The following is a 6,000-nucleotide window of genomic DNA, read 5'->3' on the forward strand; positions in this document are numbered from 1 at the left end:
GGTAGGTATAAAAATGTTGACTACCCCTGTTTCAAACCTTGAACCTCTTCTCAGGTATTGGTAACTTCCTGACACTTTTATTCCATCTCTCCCACTCTTCTCTTATTTCAAGAGAGAGTTCTCTTCTTTCATACCATAGTTGTCTTCATAAAACAGCAGCAGTGCATACATACTGTCTTAATAATAAAACTAAAAACTGATCTATAATTTCAAATACGGTTGCATCTGGGCTGCAAAAATACAAATAATTTGTAGTTCTAGCAGCAAAGAGAGATTTCTGGCTCTTTAAAAAAATCTTTAGGTTTTTTTTTAATTTAGAGACTATCTCACTCACAGAGCAACTATTAAAAACACAAAAATCACATATTTTAATAGACAATTAAAACAGGAATAAAATAATTAAAGTTTTTTGTTAGTCCCCTGGTGGTTATTTGGATTCTTACAGCCCAGAAATGATTATCTAAATTTTAAAAGTTTCTTTTGTTTGTATAAACTCCCAAGACATGTAGAGTTGGTAGTTCTTTAGGAAAATTAAAATATTTGAAAACAGACTACTTAAGCTATAATCCATCAAGAGATTCAGTTCCTGATGACGATGGTGAGTTGTATATTCCCAACTCAGAATAATACTTCATAGACTTAATTAGGTCAGCTACAACTTATCAGCTATATAAGTAGTGTATGCATGCAGAGTAGTATATGGTACAGGTAGTCCCTGACCTACAATCACAACGGAGCCCAAAATTTCCATTGTTAAGCACTTCAGTTTTGCCCCATTTTACAACTTTTCTATCCACAGTTGTTAAACTGAATCTTAGTTAGTCACACAGTTGAATCTGACTTCTCCATTGACTTTGCTTGTTAGGTCACAAAAGGTGATCACATGACTCCAGGACACTGCAACCATCATAAATACATGCTGTTTACCAAGCATCTGAATTTTGATCACAGTATCACAGGGATTTCACAGTCATACGTATGAAAACGGCCATAAGTTTTTTTTTCAGTGCCATTGTAACATTGAACGATCACTAAACAAATGGTTATAAGTCAAGGACTACCAGTGTAGTGCAGTGTAGTTTAATATAGTGTAGTGTAATGTAGTTCTTAGCTTTTAAAATGCCAATAAATATTTAAAAATCTTAAATTTCATTTTGCCTTCTCTCACCTGTATTAGCAACTCTCTATCTCTCTTGCACACACACACACACAGCAAAAAAGCATCCCAAGTACTATCTGAATATGACCAAGGGATGTTATAAGACAAATCTGGAAGATACACAAGAGCCATGAGAGAGACTCCCTTCCAATTCCATTTACTCATCAAACATGTTTTTCCCTTTTCTTATCAATGTCCTGGGTTAAGAAAAAGCAAAAAAAAAAAAGACCAACATTCTAAACTTAACACTACTCAAAATATTATATTAAAAATGTAGTAAGATTACAGTAAGTAAGTAAAACTGTAGTAAGATGTGTTTCAGCACCTAAGGTCAGGAAAACATGAAAACACTGCACAATTAGATCTTAGAAGCAGTAGTTGTTCATTCATACAATCTTTAAGGACTAGTATGATCAAAATTAGAAACAGAAAATGGTTCCACCACAAAACCGCGCTCGACTAAACCGCGCCCGACTAAACCGCGTCGCTGATGTCATCAACAGGGCAACAACAGAGTGGAGATAGAAGCACGCCGTAAACCCTAAACCTAAAATTAACCCCTAAACCTAAACCTAACCCCCCTAAACCTAATCCTAAACCTAACCCTAACCCTAACCCTAAACCTAACCCTAAACCTAATCCTGACCCTTAACCTAACCCTAAACCTAACCCTTAACCTAAACCTAAACCTAACCCTAACCCTTAACCTAACCCTAAACCTAACCCTAAAGCTAACCCTAAACCTAACCCTTACCTTAAGTTGAATCGGCTTGCTTTCAAAGCGCTATTTAAAGCACCCTTCTTTCTCTGCGCTGGCTGTTGTTGCCCTGTTGATGACGTCAGCGACGCGGTTTAATCGGGCGCGGTTTAGTCGAGTGCGGTTTTGACGGGTCCCGACAGAAAATATCTCTTGTAAATTAAATGTTAACGCATACAAAGATCTCCAACAGTACAGTAGCTAAGCAACCACTGTACAAACCAAAATAGAAAACAAAACAGCCATGACACCTTAATTTTAGGGGCTGTAATCCTTTTCAACTTGAAAATAGCTAATTGAATCAGTTCTGGCTCAAGGCTATTTTTCTATTTATTTATACCGATGTTTTCCTTTAATCTACTTTTTTGTTAATTTTCATTCCCATTCAACATGCTTAATTCACCCCCTCTCCCAGTCTCTTCTAAAATTAAAAGTCAAGATGACTCAGTGACCAAAGTATTGGATTTTGCAGTTATTAACTTTTCCTTTTTAATACTGCAATCTCTGGCGTGTGATGCTAGTTCGCCTCCTCGTGGTGCACCTGGATAGCATGGAAGTGTGAACCAAACGACTAACAACAATTGGCAGCCAGACTACATTGAAGAATTGGCAGTTGACAGTTGGCAGTCAGACATCTTTGTAGAACTCCTGGCTCTCTAAATACATGGCAATGAACATCAAAAGGTTACATCAGCCCAATGTCTGGTTTTTTCAGCATGGACCACCCTGTCCTTGGATGGCTGGGTAGACTGGACTTTGGCATTTGAACTACTAAAAGTCCATGTGTATTTGCCATAAACTAAATAAATAAATAAATCACAATCTCTAAAAATAGAATAAAAGCCGACTTGATGAGGCCTTAACGTCAACAGATACAACAACCTGTCTAAAAACTAATAGTGAAAATACTGAAGTGCTGGACAGATTCTGCTTATTTTGGATTGACTATGAATAATAAAGGAATCAGCAGTTGAGAAATATGCCACAGACTAGGACAGTGATGGCTAACCTTTTTGTTGCTGGGTTCCAAAAAGAAGAATTGGCAGTTAATGACAGTTGGCAGTCAGACATCTTTGTAGAACTCCTGGCTTTCTAAACAAATTTCCGGTTGGCCCATTGGCCCTGTTTTTCACCCTGCCCAGGCTCCGGAGGCTTTCCTGAAGCCTGGGAAGGGTAAAAACTGCCTTCCCTGGCCCTCCATAAGGCCAAAAATCAGCTGCCAGACAGCTGGAACCCCCCACTGGAACTGACAGCTCACCTGCCAGCAGATATGGCTCCACATGCCACCTGTGGCATGCTTGCCATAGGTTCGTCATCACGAGACAAGGATATGGTAGAATAGCCACAAAGGTTTTGTTAAAGATACTCAGATGTCATGGTGTGTCCATACCTACAAAGAATTCTCCAAGCTATGGTTTTCCTTATGATGCTCTATTCAAGTGGAAGTTGGATTTTGAAGAAGAGAGAAATAAATAGAAATGTTGATGTTTTTGAACTTTGAGAAGATAGCAAAGAAAACAAACAAATGGATCATCAATCCAGATTTCTCACTCCAGGCACAAGTAACGAGGCTCAAATGATACTTCAGATACATTATGCAAAGGCCTTACTCTTTGGAGGAGTTTAAAATTATAACTTTCTTATTAATTAAATACTACTACTACTACTACCACCACCACCACCACCACCACCACCAATAAGACATCAACCTTGGAAAGGATTTGATAAGTAGACAACAATGCCAAATCCAGCCTGAACATAATAATAAACATCAGCATTCTGAGAAATTCCTTAGCCTGATACATTTTAGTTATTGTCTAATTTTTTCTGTCAATGTTTCAATTTGACAAATGCATACCATGTATTCACAAATATTAAGAATCAATGTACAAAGATATAAAAATCTAGAAAGACTTTTAATGCAAACAACATATACTTCTCTCTCTTCTCTTAAAATATGGACAACAGAAAGTTTAAAAAATTAAGTAGTATTATTCAATCTATTATATTAGCCTGTATGTGTAATGAAAAAAATCTGCTACCCCAAATAGATGAGCACCCAAATTATGTAATATTAAAACATCCTGTTCAAGTGGGACATGAAAAGCAACTTATAGCACAAAAGAAAGTCATAACATTCAAAAGAAAAATAGAACATCTAACATGCAAATAGAAAATTCATCAGAAACAAAAGGTTTGATTTTACTTATAAAAATATGTGTCTGAAATATTTTTGTAAAGGCAAAGAAGAAAAGCAACCTTGCCCATTTCAAACCACAGAAATCTTTATAGGGTCCTCTCTGGACATCTAAATGTCCAGATTCAGAACAAGATAGTTCTGCCCTAATCCATTTGAGTCTTAAAGTTTATATCAATATCTTAAAAGAGGCCCTCAAAGAAACAGCAATGAATGTAGCTGTCTAAACAACAGCCCCATATGATTTCTACCTGTTTAATTAATTGAATGGGAATTGTCTTTAATTCCCATAATCACCAGTCAGGGGATTATGGGAGGCTATCAAATTTGGTGAAAGCTGCTTTACATACTGTGCCTTTTCTTGAAGAGTCTCAAACAAGAACTCAAGTTGTCCATTTATTTCACCTGCACTATAAGCAGATATTGTACCAGCTTTAGGGGAATTAAGTTGCTTGTGAAATTAACAGAGGATGCTGCTGGTTTCCTGGGCCATCTCCTTCCTCCATTTCATCATAGCAGACAAGGATGCTTCTTTGCTAAAGGCCTCATTCATGTCCTGCAGTCTACTTGAAAATGAACCTTTGCCACTGCAGAGATCAAGAGCTGAACAAAAAGCTTTCCAGGAATTATGGCACCTGACAGTTCATTGCTGGCTTTTCAATCAGCATCTAGGACAGGCTGGGATGGCTGTGCAATATTTGGAAAGCCACACATTGTATTCTGCAGCAGCAATTGCACTCAATTCTGAGTTCAGGCTTAACTAGGTTAGAATGTTGCCCAGCCCTATGCTTGCAGATGATGGTGATAACATAATCAAATCGACACAGCCTTAGATTAAAACAGAGCTGCCCAACCCAGGGCCTCAGATCCTTAGAAGTCAGATCAAAACTCGGATGGCCCAAATAAATCTTCAACGGTCTCTTCTGCCAGAAACAACTCCAGGGAACAAGACAGGATTGATGACTAAGGGACCCAAATTGCATACAACTTTTAAAACCAATTTGAAGACAGATTGAGAGATCTGGAAAGAAAAACTCAGGTTGGAGCAGCTAAATGCAGAGAGAGGGGAAATGGGGAGGGGACAGATGAGGACAAAGAGCAGGAGAGGATCCACAGACATCCCACCCCCCTGCTCCAAAAAAGAGCTTCCAAAAATGTCAGCCGGTACCAGGCCTGGTGGGATTTGAAATCGCAAACATTGTAAAGGTCTCCCAACTGAGAGAAGTATGGCAAAAATGCAGAATGGATAGCAAAACCCGGGGAAGGGGGTTGGCAGACACACAGCTCCCACCAAAGCAAAGGAAGCAGGAATCTCACATACACACACACACCAAGCGCAGAGTGGAAAATCCCCGCAGAGAATCCCGCGTTGTGCGAAAGCCCGCAAGAAGGGCACTTACTATCGGTCGCCATCGCTGCTGCAGCGGTTTGAAGAGACCCACTTTTCCAACCGGGGACTTGCGGAGGGGCGGCGACAATCGCCACCTGCTTTCCCACCTCGCCGCCGCCGCCGCCCGCCGCCGCCGCAGCAGCAGCCGCTTTCCCATTAATCGGGAAGGAGTCGCATCCTTTAATCCTTTACTTCCCTCCAGGAAAAGAGGAAGAGGAGGAGGGGAGGGAGCGGATTTTACGCACGCGCTCGCTGGGATTCGATACCTCGGCAGGCGCGTGCCGGAGGGGCGGCCTGCGGAGGCGCCGAGCTTCTGCAGGAGGCTCGGCACGTGCTCCAGAGTCCCTCCCCTCCCTCCGGCTCAAAGACCCGGGTGGAATCGGAAGGCTGGAAGGTACCGATGCTCCTCTTTAGTGGCTGTTGCTGAACCTCCGTCTCCCGGTCATTGGAAAGGTTTCCTGGAATGTTTGCATTAAATGCGCCAAGTAAAAATGAAA

General features: G+C 40.4%; 1 protein-coding gene across 1 annotated transcript in view; it reads right to left on the bottom strand.

Annotated features, from left to right (window-relative positions):
- Positions 1-5,588, bottom strand: part of SYT16 (synaptotagmin 16) — a 103,300-nt gene extending 97,712 nt beyond the window's left edge. Inside the window, exon 1 of the mRNA XM_087727490.1 lies at positions 5,514-5,588. The gene's annotated coding sequence lies outside the window, so the exon portion shown is untranslated. The remainder of the gene's footprint in view (positions 1-5,513) is intronic.
- Positions 5,589-6,000: the final 412 nt, after the last annotated feature.

The sequence above is a fragment of the Thamnophis sirtalis genome, unplaced genomic scaffold (genome assembly GCF_051295495.1).
Source record: "Thamnophis sirtalis isolate CommonGarterSnake01/CBP01778 unplaced genomic scaffold, rThaSir2_p1.2 scaffold_1, whole genome shotgun sequence".
Taxonomy (NCBI): domain Eukaryota; kingdom Metazoa; phylum Chordata; class Lepidosauria; order Squamata; family Natricidae; genus Thamnophis; species Thamnophis sirtalis.